The sequence below is a fragment of the Myiozetetes cayanensis genome, unplaced genomic scaffold (assembly GCF_022539395.1).
Source record: "Myiozetetes cayanensis isolate MyiCay16 unplaced genomic scaffold, myiCay2020 scf1, whole genome shotgun sequence".
Classification (NCBI taxonomy): Eukaryota; Metazoa; Chordata; class Aves; order Passeriformes; family Tyrannidae; genus Myiozetetes; species Myiozetetes cayanensis.
Window position 1 is genome coordinate 81,245,159 of NW_026086604.1, and position 22,927 is coordinate 81,268,085.

The window sequence follows — 22,927 nt, forward strand, 5'->3', positions numbered from 1 at the left end:
TGAAGGACTGGGGAAAGAAAAAACCTCATGATCACAGCGAACAAACAATTCTGTGCAGGCTCCCATGCTGTAATAAAAGCAGTTGATGAGATGCCTTGATCCATAAAGAATAGAGTCATTAGGAGGAAAAGGAGGTGACTTTGCCTCTGTATTTAATGCACTTTGTACTAACTCCAGACAAAACATGCGGTCCTTTGGCCATTTTTCCTGAAAGATAATAAAAAATGAGTGTGAAAAATAAAACTTCTTAAGAAAAAGCTGAGAGCTTTACAGGGACAAAGGCAATGAGTGCAATGCCTTTAACAGCAAACACAGAAGTAATTACAGTTGTGAAGAAGAGGCATCCTAAGGGGAAAATATTGTCAATCCATTAAAAGAGAAGAAAAGAAAAAGGCAAAATACCAGTGAGTAGTTGCAAGTGAATTTAAAAAGAGATTAGGTGTAGAATTTGTTGGCGGTTTTCTTTTTATAGTGGTAGTACATAAGCATTTTATTTTTCTCACAATGTTAGGAAGACTGGATGCCTGTTGAGACTGTGCATGTTAGTTTTCCTCAAAGAAAAAGGAGAAGCCAAGGCCAGGACAACTCTTTTGCTAAGGAAAGGTGGGTGTAATAATAACTTTTTACATAGTTTCACCACATCTGGCAGATGTGGTTGGTACTTGGTGGCCTCATAGACACTCCCAGGTGATACATGGATGTCAGGGGTACACAGCAGGAGGGAATCCCACGGCTGGCTTTGGCCTTTAGCACACTTCCCTTTTGTGATCTTTCCTTACCAGATTCTGAATTCACCCAGCTGAGAAGATGCCTCCCAGGAATACTTTTACAGGGTAGCGATTGGACTTTCACCACATGGAAGGTCTTCAGTGATGGTATGGAAAATGTTGACTGCCTTAATCTTCTACCAGCTGGTCTCTGGGAGTAAAACACCAGGTGAAACTGGATGAGCCATCTCCTTCTGGCCTTTTCCTCTGAACTTCACCAGTGCCTTTTGGAGCCCTGCTCTCCCTTCCTTTCTTTGATTAAAGAATTTGGAAATGCAATAATATTAAATTCTTGATATCTTTTTGAACAAAGCATCATAAAGAGACAAGGACATATGGTGACACAAGGGAGGTCTTGTAACATTGGTCACACAAGGAAATAAATCAGGCTGCAGTGTTCTGCATGTCTATGATCTGAGAATCCAAAAAGCCCTTCTCCAAACAACGAAGTTTTCTCACAGGATGCCTGGAGACTCTCTCACCTTCAGTTCACAGATCACTCCAAGGGCTCAGTTACTTGATTTGCCATATTGGATCAAGCATTCATTGCCTCCCTTTGAGGCAGATTTGAGGAGAAATAGCAAGAAGGCAGAAAGGGAGGATATGAAAGAGTCTGTGTTCACTGAAGCATTCATGCTTTCACACAAGAGCAAGTTTACTGAGACCTGCTATTAGCAAACATCTCTGAAACCCTCTAGCAAAGGGTATTTTCCCCATCTTACTCTAGTGTTGTTCACAGCAGTTTCACACAGTTCAAGGCAAGAGAGTACTATGGTTTTTTCTGTATTGAAGCAGCACCTGTGTGAAAGCTAAATATTTTAGAATTGTAGAATAGTTGGATTGGAAGAGACCTTTAAAGGTCATCTAGTCCAACCACCCAAGCTAGGAGGATGGTGTTTTAGTCCACAGTGCTACTGTGAAAGCACAGGTGAAGTCGAAGTGCTATTTGTGCTTGAGATTTCTACAAGAGGATCCTGTCAGACTAAGCATGTGTGGGGAAAAATTAAAACTCCCAGGTTCTCAGGCCACCTGCCACAGAGAAATTATGTCTTGCTCAAAACACAGTGATCAGTATGACCCCAAGTAAGCCAGCAAGACACAGAAGCCAGACAGCTTAGGAAAAGCATGCTCTGTGTCAACTCATCCAATCTTCCATCAGCTTCAGGAGGAAAGGAAAAAAGTAAGATGGAGTTTGCTGGCTGTACACTGAAAACACAGAAGTCCTTCCTGACCAACACAAATAAACAGCTGCTATCCTGAAACATCAACTACGATTCAAAGCCAATCTCAAAGAGAGCAAGCTGCAGGAGAGCTGCAAATATTAGGATTATGTTGAAGATAATGCAGGCAGCGTGTTGTTCTCAAGACACAAGAAGAAAAGGCTAAATAAGAGAGACCTGCAAACTGCTAAACCAGGTGGAACCTCTGCTTTTGATCACTCTAGCACTCTTCTCAAATATGTAGACTAGCTTGATAATTATATTTTTCTCCACAGAAATTACTTTAATTCATGTTAGAAAAAAACAAACAAACAAACAAACAAACAAACAAACAAACCTGACAGATTTACTCTGAAAAGTCATACAGAATAGTAAGTTCACCACTCCTTATGGCAGTTTTTAATAGTTTCTAAGGCTCACTGACAATCAATCGTCTTTTTCTTCAAGATAAAACTTACCGAATTTAATCTCTGGATGTTTTTACGCTTGGTTAGCAAAGTTGTAATGTTCTCCTACCCTGAGATTAGCTGTTTCCCATCAATAAGTACCTGTGCCCAGTGACAAGATCACACAGTTTCATTTTGATTAATGGAGAAGCTACTACTTGTATCAGTTACACTTGTATTTTATTGCAAAAATAACCATTTTTTAACACACCAGCTCAGACAAGGAATACAACAAAAAACTGTTCCAGATCCAATCAAACCAGATATTTTCCAGACCATCACAAACATCAACACATTTTACTTACCATTTTGTTCAATCTAAGACAACTTCCTGGTGCAGTTATTTGTGTTATTTAACTGTTTTAGTGGTTTTCTGTGTTTCTTGTTTGCTTTTAAAACAGCTTCTAAAGATACACTGCTCTCAAACAGAAGAGATTCACAGGCTCATATTGAAATATTGAACTAATTTGTTCTAGTATATCCAAAATGTTAAAATGTTTTTTTCTGTGTTTGTTTTACATTTTTAAATTTCCCCTTGCTTTTCATTTTTCAAAACAATGGACATGTGGCAGGATCACTATAGGGAATTTGCCAACTTTCACTAATTTTCTCTTTCTCCCTTAAATGTCATTTTTCTGGAAATGGTCTGGTGATCAGTGTCCTCACTCTCTTTGTAGATAATGGGGACTTTAACACATCTACAGTGTCTGACTGGAATATCATAAATAATCCTGGCACCACCCACTAAGAAAGTATGAGTGCGAAATATCAATTAGCTGGCTTATAAAGACAGTACTTGCCACCCTGGCACTGAATGTGGGAAAAACACTATGTGATCATGTAATCAAAGGCTGGATCACAAAGCCCATGCACAAGGGGATTGAGTTAAGCCTGTACAGGCAAATACCTTAATTCTGTCGTTTATAAACTCAACTGGCATTTCCTGAACACTTGGACTTTGCAATCTGAATAGCATTAATTAATGTAGGGGTTATGCATAACTAATGATGACTAATGTGACAGACCCATCCATAATTATCTACCTATCATGGTGGGAAAGATAGATGCTTAGATAGCCACGTTTTTAATGTAATTTCAACTGAATAACAAATAAGCAGAGCGTGTGTCTGTTTTGAAGCTTACAGGGCTTGGAGGTAAGAACATGTTGGATAGAAGCCTGAATGCTCTTGTAATTTACACAATAGCAGATACCTGCCAACTACACTGCCCAACACAAAATGGTGTATAGGTTTCCCCTGTTGATGGTACCTTCCACTTCTCGTGACTTTTATCTTGAACACATTGATTGCCCCCTAAGAAAGACAATTGCAGTTTTTCAGTGCTCTACCACCCCATTCAGGCTGCAGTGACTCTTTGTCATCATCCACCAGAATGATGTTAATACTAGCGGGAGAATGATTTTGTGCGTGTGTGTTATTTTTCAGTGTTCTCATTTTTTCAGCATTTTCTTCTCTTTTTTTATCTACTTTTTTCCCCCACAGATCCCTGTTTAGAAGGATCTGAATGTTGCTCTTGTGCTGACTCGGTCATTACTTTGCCCAAGGAATTTTCGAAGCTGGCAGCAGTTCCATCTGTTAACAACAGCAGGAGAGAAAGGTAAGTAAAAAATAATGGCCTGCCAATCATGGCTGCACAAGAAAGATTATGGGTTCCAACCAGAATCTAAAGTGGTCATGGGAAATTTTTCTTAATAGAATTCTTCTTGGGCTGCAAAGTAAAACCAGTGTGGCTAGAGGGATTGTCTTAAGAAGATTATCTTCCAGCTCTTCATGTTAACATCCTCAGATAGTAAAAAATGGGAGAAATGAGATGACCATAATCTTTAGAATGTCCTAAGAGGTATGTTAACAAGCAGTAAAGACATGAAACCTGGTACATTTCAAATAGTAGAACTCTAGAATTACCATAAAGAACCATGGCAACAACAGGCAATTAATTCACACTTATTCAGATTACCATAGTAACTGGACCAGCATACCAGAAATTATCTATAATTTCTCACTTCAAATGTTCAAGCAGTCTATAATTTCCATAGTAATTGACTGCTTGTCATAACCACAGAAATATTATAAAATCTCTATGAAACACTATGAAATCTTCACATAATGAAGGCCAAACATAACTTTTAAAACCTGCACAACTTTTGCCTGTATTATGATATGACACTGCGTAGCCAAAAAACTTTCATCTTCCAACACTGTACTGAACAAGAAATTAACACTCTTCAGTCAGATGAAAAGAAAAATGCACTTATATCACAACAAATCACAACAGAAATCTGCCAAGACAGAGCAGAGCTAGTCTGCGGAGTTCAGGCTCTGTGAGGTATCAACATGCTCTTTTTTTCAAGAAATCTTCCTTAGCTCAGAGATGAGCAGCCATTTTGTTGATGAAACTTGTTGTAGATACTTTCTAGACTACCTATTGTTAAGGGAACATTTAAAAAAAGATACTTCCAATCCTGAAAGACAATATTTTCTTTCAAAATCTAACACTGTTGCAGGTGCTACAGCAACAAGACTCTGTCTGAAGACTCTTTGTGCTCAAGAGTATTGTCCTTGAATCCTTGTGTATGTTCATAGCTTTTACAAATCCCTAAATATTAAAAATTCTACTTAAAATATTGCTAACCCTAATATAAGAAATAGGTACCTCTTTATATCCAGTATGACTAATCCTATGTAAAGCCTACTTGGGTACTATTTACATGGGATTTTCAGCAGTTTCAATTAAAGTACTGCCAACAAAACCATTAAAACATAATTCATCTAATCAACACTAATTATAACTGGGGGGAAATTACTAATTCAGTGGAGTTTTGAAGGCATCAGACAGGCAGGACTGGTGCAGAAGTGAATGAAAATTGTTGATTCAAAAAGCTGTGACAAGGAAGAACAGTCAACAAGAGAAACGACCTTTTCCCTTTTAACTCTATAGGAAGACTAAGGATCACTGCTTTCCCCATGCCAAAATTAATCTCTGAACATTTCTCCTCACCACCACCCTCAGCCCACAATTCCATTACTTCTTTTGCATTACATATGACATACTTCAAAGCACATGAAAGTCAATGGGAACATTCCCATTAACTCCAATTGCCCTTGAATCAGTTCTTCAGAGCAGTTTCACACCAGTTGAGCTTCATAGCTTTTGACTGAGTTACTTCTAATTTACAGTGGCAGTAGAAATTTCTGTCAGTAAATGTGAGAAGCCTCGTACATGTCATTTCACAGAACAGATAATGAAAAGACAAATAAACATTTGTTATCTGTAGGAAAACCAGAAAGACAATCACTTTGTGCTGAACATTTCCAAAACATTTTATGAAAGGCTCTTCTCTCTTAAAAGTGTGGACAACTTGAAAGGAAAAGATCAGAGTATACCAAGGTCTTGCTGAAAAGACTGACAATTAGTGAAAGTGACTGAAATATTCAGAACTTGGAGCCCTGGTTTGGATAAATATTCACCTTCAACCTTTTGCATGATTCCTCAGAATACCCAAGTGTTACCAATATCAGAAAGTAAAACTTACAAAAGAAAGTCTTGTATGCAATGTTTACCTATGCCAGTAGCATAATAATATTTAAATAATCAGCCCACTCTTTTTGTTTCCGTTCATTTTTATTTCCCTTTCTTGGAGTGTCTAAATTTAAAAAGTTCACAGAAAGAAAGGATGCAAAACATTGATTTCAAACTCTACTGGACTTCAACAAAGTTTAGTTCTTATTTGTTTTGTAATCCTGGTAGACTACCATAACAAAACAACCATGTTGTCTGATGCAATTAGACATCAGACACCCTCAATTATAAACAAGGTACTGAATGACTTGGTGTAAGTCGCTTAGCTTGGCTCTGTCATTATTATGTACATTAGGTGTTGTAAGGATATAGTAAATCATTTGCCATTGATTCTTGAAAAGCACTAATTCTGGGCTGACATTACTAGAGAGTGATACAGCACTGTACCTTTCATTGTACTTGAATGAGGTTTGGTGTTTCCTTTTTCATCCCCCAGATCATGCTTCTCAGAAAACTCAACACTCTCAGGAAGGTACAAATTTCTCCATGCTGCAAATGCACCACATAAAATATTTAAGATGAAATCTGGGCTTGGTGACAGTCATAACATTAATCTAGCTCTGCTTTGCAGCCTCTGCAACAAGTTGAGCACATCACAACCCATAAGACAAACTGCTCTCAAAAATGACATGCAATTTGATAGGCAACTTAAAACACAAGGCCTTTACAAGGACCACCTACACGAAGTATCATCTGCGGCTTCAGCGGTGCAACTCAAGGCAATTTTTGCTAGCTCTCGGGTCCATGTGCACATCCCAGGCACATCCAGCCCCTCACAGCCATAGCTGAGAGTCCAGGACACCACAGATTCTTACCACATGCACCCAGCCCACAAGAATCAGTCATAGACATTGTGACTGCCCAGGCTTCCTCCTGACAAGGCAGCTGAGATTCACAGCTGCCTTCTTCAGCAACTATGAGTGCCTGTTCCTTTTTGTGAAAGTGACCTTGCCAGAAAGAAGTAAAGGTTATGAAACATTTACAGACACTAGATTAGAGGTTGTGTGGTTGTGAGGCAGCTGAACAGATGCTCAGCATGGGCACATTATCAAAGTCTAGTGAGGGATAGGTCAAATAAGGAGATGCTCCCTAAATTTAAATTTCATAGACAGAGTTCAGTGTGGTATAAATACATGTGATTTCATACACAAGTCTTTCCACTGAAGCCATGACGTCAGATTATTAATGATTTCAGTTGATATGTTGATGTCCTTAAGCACCTAAGCAGAAGAACTACTCACATGCTTTACATTATATATACAAATTGCATTAGTATGTTGCTGACTCAGTGCCAGGCCCTGGATGAAGCTCTTGCTTGGGAAAAACCATCTTTTCTACTGAAAAGGCGTAATGTCATCTCCAGAAGAGGGCAGTGCTGGCTTAAACTAGCAGGGCACAGACCCTCTTAAAGTCTTGCTTTGCAAAGGGTAGTAATTTCTCGAAGAAAAAACTCCCTGCCAGAATATTGCAAAGATGTCTAAAAACCACCACAGCACACAGAAACAGCTAGTAGAGCAGTCTTGAGGAAGAAACCAAGTTTTGAGACATTTATCACCAACATTCATATTTTGTTTTGCTATTTGGGCAGAAGCTGGATCTCTTTCTCAAAATCTTTCTGCCTTTAGAAAGCCCTAGACAGGTTAGATGAATTGCTATTTCTGGGGAAAGGAAAGTGATTGATAGTGGTTGTTATCTCTCATTTGATCTTGTAGAGCTCAATCTGCCCGTTTCTTTTATCAGAGGAAGAAGGGAGGCCTTCATACTCAGAGTGACTCAAATATTATTCCCCCAGAGGCACAGAGAAACTTGTGGGAAGGAGGTCTAGGTTCAGGTCATTCTCGTACCTCGGTAACTCACATGTAAAACCAGCAAAGAAACTGCACTCATATAAAATTGACATTACTCAGAGAACTGAGGCCCTGGGACTAAGAACTGTAAGAGGACTATTCACTTTCAAGTAAGACAAACAGAAATTAGTTTTGGGAATAGTACAGAAATAACCCTTATACAAGGGTAAATAAGAGACAAAAAGGTCAGCCTGCCACTTGTAGCAGACCCTCTGACTGTCCTGCTAACCACCTCTCCTCGTTAAGCAGAAACAATGGGATGGTGAGGAACTGTATGTGCTCTGAGTGCCATGGGAAGAGGCAGCCCAAGGAAGGAGGTGTTTGGCCACTCATCAGGCTGGGATGATGGGTTCACCCCCTAGATGGCCCAGGCAGTTATTGTCCTTACCTTGACCATGAGCTATTCCTGAATAACACATTGTTCTGTGGATAAAGCAAGCTCAGAAAGCACCTTTAAAGAACAGAATTATTCAAGCCCCATCCAGCAACAAAACTCAAGGGAAATGGAAAGAAAGATAGACTACTGCCAAGGATTTAAGCAGAGACTCATTATACATCAGGAAGACATGGGTGCCAGCAAAACCGAGGGCAATGAGAAGATAGCTTTGTCTCTGACAAGCTTCACTCTTGACAGGCTTTGACTCTGATCATTTGACATTTTCAAGAGCTTTTAGTTATTTCAGGTACGGGAGGTTATGAAATGGAATTACAGGAGCTGGAAGACATCTGCACACCAGATAAAGGCTTGGCAGAGATGTTTTAAAGCAAGACTCAGGGAAACCAAAAGCTTTGTGCACATTTTAATGCAAGGACAGGAACACTTTTAGTGTCATACTTGTGCCTGGAGTCTGAGCACAGGGAAACAAATTTATGGAGAAGCTGAGAAAACACAAGAACTCAAACCAGAGCAAAGTTCACCTTAGGAAATGTGAACAATGGCCTCACACTATGAACGCAATAGAAATAATAAGATACTACTCAAAATAAAACTGGAAAACAAAGGCCACACAAAGCTCAGTGTCAGGGCACTTGCGTGGGCCAGCGCTCCCTGGGGTCAGGGAGCAAGGAGCTAAGCAGCTGAGGGAAGACCAGGGCAGCCCTGTATACCTTCTCAAGGATGGGTCAAGACTGTGCTGGCACATGGGCCTGCAGGTGGGGGGATCAGGATCAGGCCCTGTGATGGGAACAAGGGTCAGACAGAACAAGTCCTGAGAGCTGCTGACACTCAGTGAAAACATGCAAAACTCAAGAAGACAAGAAGCCCTACAGCACAAGAAGCTTCAATGCTCAGAGGTAAAAAACATACAACCTCAGACAAGGACTAGAATTTGAAGGTGCAGGTGGAAGGAGGAAAATTAATTAGGACAGGTTATAAATGTATTAGGAGAGGTAGTGATGTGTGTCCAGCTTGTACAAGAGGAATACTACTGCTACTCAGTGAAATGCTCTCCACAGAGAAACTGCAGAGTAACAGTCCTGTGTTGGTATTACTACACTCTGCTATTCCAGCTTAGAGAAGTAGGCAGGACTAGGAGAATGTGAGCCCTCATCCAGTGTCGCCGCTCATTTCTTAAATCTATGTTTTTCTGGTGAAAGTCAGTGCTGCCACATAGACTTCCGTATAGTACTCCTCTCTGGCTCATCTCAACAGGAGCGAAACCTATTAGCAGTTTATAGTCTACCACTAAATGACTGAGCTCTAAGCCAGCAAACAAAAATTGGATTTCTTTTTTCTCACAGCTGCAGTGCTGGCTGGCTCCTAGGAGGTTTTGAGCTTTGCTCTTTATAAGTATAAACCACTAGGTGTCTAAAAGGCCTTTCTGTGTCTAAGGTCATTGCCTCCAAAAAGTTTTAGAATATCCAGTATGTCAGTACTACTCCCCAAAAGAAGTTCTGGGTATTCCTTCACTGCCTCAGTGGGAACTTTCCCTTCCACAGATCAGTTACATATACAGGAAAATATAGGTAAATGAGATGGAGAGAAAAGAAGAGGGATTCACAAAGGAAGAGTAAAGAGATTTAGTGTCTTCAGTCTATCAAAATATGATAATAGCACTGCCCCCATCCCAGATTCTCCTGGCAACATTTATTGTTTTTATAATTACACTTTCCTTTAAAATTTTTTTCCCTCCTTCATTGTTGTGGGCAGAATCCACATAAGCAACAAGGGAATAATTTGACAGTACATCAGGAAAAGAGTGGAATTATTCCATGCAAAAGTGCTTTGAAATACACAAAAGGAATGTAATAAAAGAATTGCAATCTCTTGGATAATCAGTAACATTAATAGGCACAGTCATGCAGACAGAAGTGTGATTAATTTTTAATCTGGCACCATGCATCGAGTTCTCTGAGAGCCTAAGTTATCTCCTTAATCCACATACAAAAAACTGTTTTGTTTTTCTCTTTGCCTTATCATATTCCTTCTTTACTTACAGGCTAAGATTTCCCCTTGTTCTTTATAGAGGAAAACAGTGAGCTAATAACTGAAATCTCTGCACATGCCACACAGCTGGTGTGTAATTTCTCTGATTTAATTCAGTCAATTCAGGATAGTTCCTTTAAAAAAAAAACCCAAAACATATCTAGTCTGGGATCCTTTAATGAGAATATTATGGTAGTGGCATCATACTGTAAGGGTGAGTTTCAGCTGAGTGATTCTGAGGGCAGGACTCTGCTACAAAGCTACAGCCAAAAGCTGGCTTTCCTAAATTAGCTCTTGGAAAACATTGCCTATGCTTCATCTAGACTTCTGATTTTCAAGAATTGGCAAGAGACAGATACCTGTGCTGTGGAACTACAAGGAACCTGCATAAATTCACTAATTCTGCTACTACCACCAGTAAGAACAGAACCAGTGATAATGCAGTAGTCACCAGCAAGTGGGATTTATCTTTTCAAATCAGAGGCTGACTGACAGAAAAAAATATATTGCTGGATAATTCACAAGGGCATGATTAATGCAAGACTTTCAGTAGATCTATCATGTGACAGACCCTGATTGAAAAAAAGCAGTGTGTGTAAAGGACTGTATTGAATACAGTGAAGAAAAAGATGAAATGCAACACAACATTAGCCAGGATCACTCTCTTTGATTTCATTTTAGCAACAGTTGGACATAAAAGTCCCAGTCAGAGCACATAGCTTTGTGTAGCAATCAGTCAGCTATTAGGTGTTAGTCTGTGATGATCTGACTCACTCATGTAACAACAAAGTTGCTGTGCTAAATGACTGCAGCTGATTAAATGCATCAGTGCAGATGCTATTCAGATTTACATCCATCATGTGAAGAGTGTGACTTAATGCAGATGCTGATGATTTTTACAAATTAGCAGCTGCGGTGACCAATAGCTGGGCTGCTTTAATCACAGAGGACACACTCAGAAGAGGTGAGCTCTTTTAAAGCAACTCCTTTTACTGAAGGGGAGATACAAGTGAAGATAAACAGGGCCAAGCAATCTCTGGTTACTTCTTCCATCTTTTTTTGTACCACCTCCATCAGCACCCAGCTCTACAAGGGACGTAGCAACTAAAGTCAAAAGGAGAAGAGGCACCAAAGAGGAACCTCAGAGCTGCAGAAAAAGGTTTCCACTAATCTTTGCTATGGGCTTTCCTTCTCCTCAGCTTCACTTCAACTTCCCACAGTCCCTTAAGGAAAGCAGCAGGCATGTGGTTAGTGTTGAAAAGTGTCAGCATAGCTTGTGTGTTAGACATGCTCGATACTTTTGCCTGCTAGACAGAAGTCAGAACTTGAGACTTGGGGAACCCCTACAGACAATGCATGTAACTGCTGCAGAGCAGAAGCAAGAGACGGAGAATGCAGGAGACTCTGGTTTAAAACTCCTCTATAATTTAGTAGTTAAATCTGTGACAGTTCTTGCTGTGTTTCAAATTGGGCTATCTCAATCACTTATAAAACTTAAAAGAGGCCAATACAAGCTCCAGTGTGAGAAGTTCCTACAGCTGGCAGCAGGGACGATTTTGGAAGGAAGTACCCCTCATAGTTTGCCCTGCTTTTTACAATCTTTTCTTGAGAGTCTGCTACTGGCTACTGTAAGAGTTGTGGACACTGACCCACATGGACTTTTCTTCAGATCCAGGACAGCCACTCCTGACATTCCAGCAAAACAGCAGATGTCTGCCCTGCCCTCTTCACAGCACGGTCTGAGGAGATGTGCTCCTTTTGGGATGAGAGGCTTTGCATTTCACCCAGCTGACAACAAGCTTCACGAAGCTGGGACAGACAGTGTGACAACACTGTATACCCTGCCAGACAGACTGGGTCTCTCTGATGTATTTTTTATCACCCTGGCTTTACTGCTGCTACAGTATACCAGTAAGAGAAAAACCGGTTAAAAGCCAATGTAAATGGCACAAAAGAAAACCAGTCAAAAGTCAAGCTTTCCCCTATACTCAGTTATTCTATAAACATAGTATTTGTTTATAGAACAAATTTGTCATGAGGTGAGTACAGCAACTCACCTCACAGCATCGGTTCACGATCACCAGTACAAAGAGGCAGTGAAGCATGCTCATACCTCTGCAATCAGTTTCTTCCACCACTGGCTCATGGTTGATAAAAAACCCTAAAAGCCAAGATGTTAGGACAAAAGACTTGATCTGATAGGGAAGATGAGAGAGGATCTTAAATTCTATGCAGAATTGCCAGAAACATGCTGAGGTAACAGTTATGCCCAACACATCAGCATCATACATCAAAACTTGCCCAAGGGTGAAAACTACTAGAGCAGAAAACACATCGCAGGGACCCTGAAATTCTGTTTCTTGAGGATATCTGTAATGCCATAGTCAGTACTCCTTGGCTGACAAGAACAATAAAGGTTGGTAGGCTACCCCATTCTTGTCAATGAGGGAAAAAAACCCTAAGAACAGCATGAACTACACAGATAGATTAATGTGCCCAGCCAAGAGGTAACTGTAGGAAGACTGCTTGGACAGCTGGCCCAGCAATGTGAAAACAAATAACCTTCAAAGAAAACACTCCAGTTATTATTCAATATCTTTTCCTCCATCCTGAATGGGAGTCATCTGTATTTTCTCGAGTAACTGTGTTCGTTCTATGGTTATAGTAATATTCTTCTTGTTAATATCCATCTCCCAGCTCATTTTAAATGATTCCTATTGGGTGAGAACAAATATGAACAGGTAAGCATTTTTGGAGTCTAAATAGCTGCTTCACTTGCAATTCTCAGCTAGAGCTTATACAGATTTAAAGGTCTGCATCAGTCAACACTAATATCTAACCTTAATCTTGATATATTACTGAGTTTATCCTTGTCTATTGCTATGATGGAAACTGCTCATATAAGAGGAAGAAAATGAGCAGAGCCTTGTTATATTATCTACAAGGTGTCAAAAAGATGCACAAAGACTTTGAGATTTTTAATCTAATCTTGAGGAGACACTGCCAGTGGTCCCAATGTTACATGGGCAGCATCACCATGTGTACAGACTCGTGGTGTGTGAAGAGCCCAGAGGCTGTTTTACTGAATACCATACAGGCCTAATGTTATCAAATTACCACTCCCACAAGGACATTTTCTACATCAGCCAGCAAATTGCACCTTATAACCCATATAAATATCGGAAGATCTTTATAAACAGTGTCTCTGTGCTTGACACATTTAAAAATTTTTTAATAGGGTTTTTTTTTCTTTTTAGTTAAAAGAAATTAAGGCATTTGTGTTGGTCTGTTTTATTACCTATTTTCATAATTAGCGATCAGTACCAATGATGCTGGGATTATGATTTCTAACTTGTGTTCATTGACTTTAGGATGAAAAAACGGAGTAATTTTCTGAGTTCACAGGGATTAACCTGTGGTACTCAACAGCCAGCTTTCTGTACAGCCTTTAACTATTCTTAAGCAATTCCTGAATGCCACTGGATTAATATGATCAGGAACAGGATCTGAGGCTGGGGAATTCTGAGGGAAGTATAGCAAGGGTTAAAAAGCCAGGCATCAGTGATACACAAGAGAGTCACCCAGATAGCATCTACCAAAATTATCAGAGAAAGCAGAAGACCTACATTACAAGAGGACACCAAGATTGCTTTATTCAGCCTAGAAGAGAAGAAAGGGGAAGAAAGGTTGGCAGAGCTGTTTTTACGAACACATGAAACATTGTGAGGATGAGATAGGGAAAAGAACTATTCAAGCCAAAGAACCAGAGGATAAACACAGGTAATGAATACACATATTATGCCCGGCAATGCAATTTTATTCGCAAACAACCTTCTAATGAAAGACAGAAGAAAGAGAGCAGGAAGTTCTAACTGCTTTTGAATAGAGATTGATTAATCTGTGGAAGAGACTGTATGATACATTTGCACCCCAAAAGTAGGACTTGATGACCTAGGGTAGGAGGGAGTTTCCTATGACCCTGCACAGTTTAAGCCACAGGAGCTGGTATGGGGTTTGAGTACTGTATTTTGCACAGAGCTGTAAAACAAAAACCATGTGTGACCCACCAATGATGGCTTATGAGCTGGTATGTGCTAGGCTATGAACAAGGGGTTAAATCCAGCTCTGCTCTCTCTTCTGCTTGCATCCTGTTCAGAAGAGCTAGTGGAATGGCCAGCAGGTAGAAGACTGCTGCTGGGAGGGTCAAACTCCAGAGTCAGGCTCACAGGACTTGGCTGACCCTTATGCCAGGGGATTTTCTACTGTAATTTCGATTTCCTGTCAGAAACAGTTGAGCAAAACACCTTGCTGACAGGCTCTATGTTTTTCTAGCTAAATCACTTCTTCTCATGCCATTGTGAATAGATTCAGGAACTTGGAGGTTCCTCTCAGGAACTGAGAGAAACTCAGTAGTTTCTCTCTTCAGTTAAAACTTATCAAAGATAACAGAGGACTGTACAGATAAGTGTCAACAATACATCTACGGGAAAGATGTTGAACAACATGGGCCTATTCTCTGCAACTCAGACAGCTGGGAACAGTAAGCTTAAAAAAGTTGCTCTCCTCTTCTCAGAGAAAGATAAGAGCCTAGATTTGTGCTGCTGCTTTTTAAATGCCCCCAAGATAAGTAGCTTGCCACAGTGTACAAGCAGAGGCCAGAGAGATTCCATTAGAGATGGAAAACTGTGTCTCTATTTATTATTGTTCAGTGCATCAAGATTGTTTTAGCCAGGGCAAAGCAAGACTAAACTGCTGAGTTTGATGTGGTAAAGTCAATCTCTTTTCATTAATGAAGGCTGAACAAAAGGTGACTTCTAGCTTTCACACTTAGAGCATGATCTGTTACACTTTCCCTATGACTATTACTGTTCAAAGGTGGAACCTGTGAGTTATACATCTTGTGACCCTTACCTGTTGCATCTCAAACCCAGAAAAATTGCTGTTTATATCATCTGGCTTCACAAAACTATCCATAGAAGTCGATGCCACTTCCTCTACCTCTTTGGTATATAGATCACATATTAACAAAGATTATCATCACATTAGCTGGAGCTGATATTATCCCTACAGGTATTCCAGTCAGATATTGCTGAGAAACCCTTGTCTTGATATGAGCAACCAGAGTCCTTGAGATGTCGTAAGTGATTTCCACAAAGCAGACATGCCTCACAATCCTTCAGCAGAGAGTTTTGTGGTGAGCCACTAGTTCATAGTCTGTAGTGTTATTTCACACTCATTCACCACTGTGCACCTGCTCAGGCTTCCTTCAGAACAATCTGCTCTGGCCCATTAATCATTTACAGAGCTCTGCCCCTGTACAGCAATGGTCAGTGGCAGATATGCATGGGAAATTTAATCCAAGATGTGAGTCGGCAGCTATCTCTTACAACTCAGCCCCGATGAGAATGGGTGAACATGAATGTAGGCTGTCAGTCAGCAGCCTCAGACATTAAAACTGATAAGAAACAAGAAGCTATAATGAAATCTTAGAGTGAAAAAATCAGGCTCTTCTAGTAGTACCTGTACCACCAAAACAGAGACCAGATTCAGAGTCGTGCTTGTGATTCACAGAAATGCAATTCTGTTTCATAAGCACTAAAGTACTGGAGGAGAGGAGGAGATTACTTCTCAACTACTTTGATAGGTGATGGTTACAATGCAGTAGCACCCTTGAGGTAACAGCAGAAGGATGCAGGACTCTTGTGGCTTGTGGAAACTGGGGGAAACACACACAGGTGGTAGGACAGGGCCAAATTCAGTGGAAGATTCACAGTTCTTCTAAGAGATGGAGTCATATAGCAGTTAGGCTAAGGTACTGGACTGGATTGTGAAGAAGATCCAGGAGTCAATATTTGTTGGATCAGCAAAACTGGTACTAGTGAAATGAAATTAAATGAAATAAAGGGCTGCTTATATTTACTCCCTACATAAAACGATGCACATTGGTGATGGACACATCATCTGGCACCTGTTTAAAGCAGAAAGGACAATACATAGACAACAGCACCCTCCGCTGGGGCAGCAATGTTCAGCAGATCTGTACCAGTAAGTATGCGTTCTCAGCTTATGAAATGGGAGAGAAGCAAGGAAGACTCTCTCCACCTCTTTTGACCAGTTACTTGTTCTTTGGGCTTGCCCTTCAGAGGCACTTCTCTCATTAAGAAGGAGGCTGAGATGTAGATCAGCATTTTCCACAAAGGGTGGGAATTGGGGCAGACTGCCCCCTATCCCTTCTTACCTTCTTCATTATACTTCAGTGTAAAAGGTTTAGTCAAGCTGCTCCTACCTTAGCATTATGACCATTCGCAGACTGTTCTACACAGAAGCAAGTTTCAGTTCAGCAAGTATCTATCACTCTTCAGAGTTTGCTGGGTATCTTCCTATTAGACAGTCCAATAGGCTTTCCTTCCCTTTTCTCCGCTTCATTACAAAATTATATACCCCAGTGCAGTTGTAGCTCCTTCTGTGGTGCTGAGGAAGTTAGGAAGAAACAGCTGCCCAACATAAAGGAAAGCCTTCAAAGGCCCACTTGATAAGAAATAGGCACTTCTCTAGATTTGAAGAGTGTGAACAGCCTTTAGTTGGTTAAACACAGAAATATATACAAAGAGAGCTCATGAGGAAAAATGTCATGTCCCCAGAGAACTCTGACAAGGCCTTGAGAGGAGTTATTTGGATGCAGGCCAGATGTAAAAGAAAGTGCTCTCCTGACATGAAACAGGTTCTGATGAATCAGAAAAACTATAAGGTCACACAAAAGCCATGATGAAAGCATCCAGAGATGGCTCTGGTGGAGGCAGAACTCAGCAAAAGCCCTACAGGAAACACAGCATGCTGCTAACTGTGTTACTGTGAGAAGCAGATAGCAGATCATGGCTTTGAATATCTTTCCAAGCAAGCCCAAATCACTCTTAATCCACCAACTGACCACAAAAATGGAAATATTTTCTTTTTTTTTACAGATATGCTTTAGATGCCTCTAAATTTCCCTGATGGGAGAGAGACCCTCCTTTCAAAACAATTTACAGTACATTTCACTTGTATGAAAACAACAGTGCCAGCAGGACTTGAACTGTGTTTTTGGACTTCCCATATTCAGGGTATGAAACCATGTAAGAAAACAATAATAGTTGTATTTTTCTTAAATATTTTCAGGCAGACTATTGTTTTGTGGAGAGTTAGAAGAACACCATGATTCAGTACTGGTAGTGTCATGGCATATAAATACAGTTCTCACCGAGAGCATAACAATCGCTTTGTTTTGATGTGCACAGCTGAGCAAGAAGTCATCACCAAAATAAACTTGATTCAAACACACCAGAAATGCTTTTGTTTCCTTTCTTTTTGCTATTTGCACTGAATTCTACGGCATGCAATCTGCATAGACTGGAGATTAATGTAACTATAAATATCCATTTTCAAAATATCTGTTGACTTATCTTTTTAGCCTTTTTTAACTCTGCCTAAATATTTTTCATTGCTCATTATTTTGTTTACACCATGTGATGAAAACCATGAGAAGCAGATGAGCACAACTCTATCTCTTTGTGGGAAAGAATGCAAGTTTTTATTTGCATATTTGAATACAAGCTCTGCTTGGAAAGACAGAGGGTGACTGAAACTTCTTATCCTAGAGGTCAAGTATTTTTGAGGTGTAAATTCAAGCATATGTAATTAGCAGGGAGCAAGAGAGCATTTGGGTAGAAACCCCCTGGTGTTTCAATGGGACCCTAGATGCTTGCAAAACCCCACTCTCCATTCCTTCCCCAAACCTACATAATCCCCTCTGAAGTAATGGTAGCTTGACAGTTCATGGACACACCTTAACTTTGTTTATTTCTAAAGCCTCCTCGCATGAGAGGGAAGATATTACCTGTCAGGCAATGCTTCCTCATAATTCTTTTTTTAGATTCATTAAGCAAAAATTTCAAATCACAGCTCCTGCTGTGAACTCCCTCCCATTGCTTACTCCCCTTCCCTGCTTTCACATGCTAGCACTGATGCAATGTCTTCAGAAATTTCCTGTAACTCTCCTAAGTTGCCCTAGAGGCATGAATTTCTCCCTCTCACAAGACTGTGGTACTGTCTTAGGATAAGCAGTAGTGATACTGACAGAGGAGTCATTACTTGCCACAGAACTTCTCAGGGAAGGATGTGGTCACCACAGTGAAAAGGGATACTCAAAGTATTCAAGAGGTATTCCAAGACTGGTTTTCTCTTCACTACTAAAGAAAATAGACACAAAAAGCTGACATCTGCTATTCTCAATAAAACGCTAGGGAAGAAAAAGCTCCTGCGGTTTTGACTTCTAGGCAAGTTAGAAGTTTACCCCACAGGTAAGGCATAAAATGCTGAGCTCATCTTCCTACCACAGAGTAAGAGATAAAGATATATTGCTTCAGCCAGGGTTTTACAGCATAGGTATCTCATGTTAGCTATCCACTGGGAAAAGTCCCACCTTCATGGCTACAAGACTAAGACCAAAGTCTGCACTCTCAGTATCCAGATAATCTAGCTGCATTGTGACCTCAAACAAAACACAGTAACAAACAGAGGGGATGCAATAGTTTGTGGTCAGTCATGCTGAACAAATGTCGTAATGTCACCAGGTTAAATAAAGGTCTAATTTAATATGATATGACCACAAACAAGCCCACTCATGGTTTAAGAGTGTGCTTTTAGGCACAAAGAGCACGTATTCAGCTGCCAGCTCTGATGCACATCTGTGTGCCTACGTGGATCCTCACCAGCAGTGGTCAATGGGTTATCCACATCATAAATATTCCTTAGTTCCCCTCACCCCCTTTATACACAGTAAATTCATCCAGTGGCATTTTAAATTCTTTTTCTAGACTGCAGAGAGCTTTTTCATTTTCCTTTTTAATGTAAGTTTAATTCTTAAGCAACCAAACTCCAAGACCAAACTTTAAAGAAGAATGCTGCTAACCTAAAGGTATAATATGAACCACTGGAGACAGCAAATCCATCACTACTGAATCAAGGCTTAGGTAACTTCAGATTATCTTCTGACAAGTGGTTTCTTTATTGTTCTTATGAAAGTGACTTCTAAATTAATGAGAAATACCCTGAGTGTTTATCCTATTGAGCTTTTTCTCTTGCTCCCTGAAAAAAATAATTAATCATTGTTTAATTAATTATTTAGTCACATCCCTTTTGCAGAGAAATATCTTCCTGCAAGCAGCTCTCACCATCATAGACTTAAATAAGATCAGCACTCCCATCTCATTTGATTTAATAGAAGATTACAAGATAAATGCCACTTTAATATTACATACTAAACAAACACAAAAAGAAAAGTTAATCCAGGGGAAAACAGCAAGATGGGAAGATCTGGTCTTATTTTCTCCTACTGTCATCAAAGGAAACACTTGAGAGTTGGAATGGCAGGCCTGTCGTCACTATGGGATGTAGATCTTATTAAAAGGGAATACTATTTTTAAAATATAACACAGATGTCTTAGCAGAATTCTAAACAGATCTATGGTAACACACAAACCACACATAAATAGAAATAGCCAAGGGCAAAACAACACAATTAGGCAAAAAGTGAGACTTTTCTGTTTTAATTCTTTCTGTAGATAAATTTTGACTAATGTAACTCTAGAGCATTGCAGCCACATCCCCACTAAAAGTGAGCGAGTAAAACTGATATATCAACTTTTCTCATTGTTATATTTCTGGGCTCAGGTGTACCTTGAGAAAAGTCCTTCCCAAATGTACTTAGAAGCTGTTCTGAAGCCACCAAATTGATGAGTAGCAGTGCCAAGTCTTGACTATGAACAAAGAGGATATGACAAGTGATTCTGTTATTGCAGTGGTGCTTAGGTGACAAGCCTTGTGGAACAAGTACATTTGAGGGACATTTGGGGCAGGCAAAACAATCCAACCAAGCAGTGAACTTGGATGACAATAATTCACATTAAAACCTGTCAGCATGCAAAGGTATGGTACTGTCTGAGAAGTAAGGCTATCAGCCTCATTCTCGTGTTCCTCCTGTTTAAAAACACGAGCTCTGCCTCACTTCTGAAAGGCAGCAGAGCAGCTCCTAGAAGAACAGAGCACACAGTGCACACAAACCATCTCCTCAATCACTACAATTTTCAGTTGCTTTTTTTGTTGTTCTCTTTCCCTAATTTCACAGAGAAGAACAAGTCCCCTCCCCTCCCAGTGGCTGCCCTACAATTCACACCCCAGATAAAGCAGGGAGTCTCTGCAAAAGAGACCACTCAGCACATGGGGCAGAATAGAACCTGCACCATCCCAGGAAACCACCTACCTTAAGATCTGCCTCTGGGGTTCTTTCCTGCTTCTTCACATTTCTTCCCATTGCTTATCCATTTTTCTCCTGTGTGACACAACAACCTCTACAGCACATATGTTTTCTGACCAGACTCCACTTCAGCAACAACCTGACAGAAATTCATAATTCTCCTAAGAAATGACCCAGGACTTTCCACATCACTACTTTTTGCTTAGAGAAGGACATGTGAGTACCAGTCCATGCTAATCCTTATTACCTCTTTCTGCCCACAATGCTGCAAGGCCAGGATGGTTCCAGACCTGAGGATGAAAATCTGGATTTTGAGACTCTTTCCCTATTTCAGCAACCTGCTCACGTTGTCCCAAGGCCTGACTCTTTGTGCCTCCACATCATTCACGGTCAGAAAGCCCCAAGCATTTCTCTACTTTCTTGGAGCTCAAGGCTTGGGAGCCGGGGCTGCAGTTTTCATCAAGCTCAGAGGAAGCACTGGCCATGCTGGATGGTGAACAGTGGATACCTGTGGTGGGTGAACAGAGCTGAAAGTTTTAACACCCATACAGTTCTGAAAAGCCACTTGATAAGATTCATAAGAAGCCAGGAGGTCCAGAGACAAAGCTGTGTTTTGACCAGACACATTGCCTCTGATTCTTCTGTTCCCAGATTTGGGCAGCACACCATTATTACTCCCATTTTTTTCACACAGGAAACCCATATTCACCACAATCCACAGGAAACAGAGTAATGGTCCCTACCAGTCACCTTCAGAAAGTCAAGATGTGCTTTGTTCCCCATCCCCTAAGGCTCCTCACCTCTTCCCCTACCTTTGCTACTTGTTTACTCACATGAGCATCAGCTGCTTGATGCAACCCACAGAGGAGGCCTCAGCACCAGCAACTCTAACCTGAAGGAGGTTTGAAGAGCAAGGTGGGGAAGGGGAAGAGGAATCCGGTTACCAGAAAAACTGTCCTTTGTTTTCTGAAATCTATTACAAAAAAAAAAAATTCAATATTGAGATTCAATTGAAAATAGAAAGCTTTTTATTTGAAACACTGTCTCTCAGATTGGCTGGGGAAATAATATTTTCTACAACAAATAACTTCTATATACTTTATATACATTTTAAAGAGAATATATAACTAGAAAGCTTTTAACATAAACTTAATTTGTAAAAGACATTTTAAGATCTGCAAATTATAATTTCAAAACTAGCTTTTAATTGTTAAACTTGAATATGTATCCAAAGTTATCTCTGTTTCTCAGCATAATACTGGGTTAGTGCATTAAGATAAAATATGCTGGTTTATTTGTTATTGAAAGTTTTTTTCCCAAGAAATGTGTATTTCCTTTATCTTTCTAGTATGGCTGCATACCCTTTCTGATCCTTAAGATTATGTAGACTCTTGTGTACAGAAAACAACACAATATTAATTCTAATTCTGACATTTTTATTTTCTGCTTATTTTAGAGCTATATTAAGAGAGGGAAAAAAATGGTCAGACATCTCTTAGTATGCAGATCAGCTTCATCTGCAGCCCCACGTACTAACTTTATTTGTATGCATTAATTTTATTTGTTGTTTCAAACATCACTTGTTATTTCATAAACATATACAAATATAGAATCCATGTGCTAACTTAATTATACAGAACATCCTTCTCATCCTGAAAAAAAAAGAAAAATCTAAGAGTCCCTGGGAGAGCGGGAAGGAAAGGGCATGGGAGCGCCAGGATGAGAGGGGGTGGCAAATTGCTTTTATGGGAAAATGGAGGTGTAAAGACATCTCAGGATTGTTGAACAGAAGAGGAGGAAAAATGGAGAAATGGGGCTGCAGGGAGGGTCATACTGCTGTTGATATTTTCAGAGGTTGGAAGAAGGGAGGGAAAGAAGGAAAGAGTAAACACAGCTGCTTCCCCAGGATGCCACCATGGCATATCCCCTTGCTCAAAAATCATGGCAGCAGCAAGCCCAGCACTGAATCACTCCAAGCAGTTTTGGCCCAAGGTAGCGTAACAGTGATACCACTAAGACAGGACTGGCTGTATCCAGTTTTGGGCTCCCCTGTCCAAGAGGAGAGACCAGTGAGGGGCCACTGAGAAGTACCTCACCTGCAAGGGAAGTCAGAGAGACGGGGCTGTTCAGCGTTGAGAAGAGTAGGCTCAGGGGAAATCTCATGATGTGTATAAATATCTGAAGGGAGGGTGCAAAGAGGATGGAGCCAGGCTCTTCTCTGTGGTGACCTGTGACAGAGCAGAATCAATGAGTACAAACTGAAATCCAGGAAGTTCCCATTGAACATCAGGAAACACTTTGTCACTGTGAGGGTGACCAAGCACTGACACA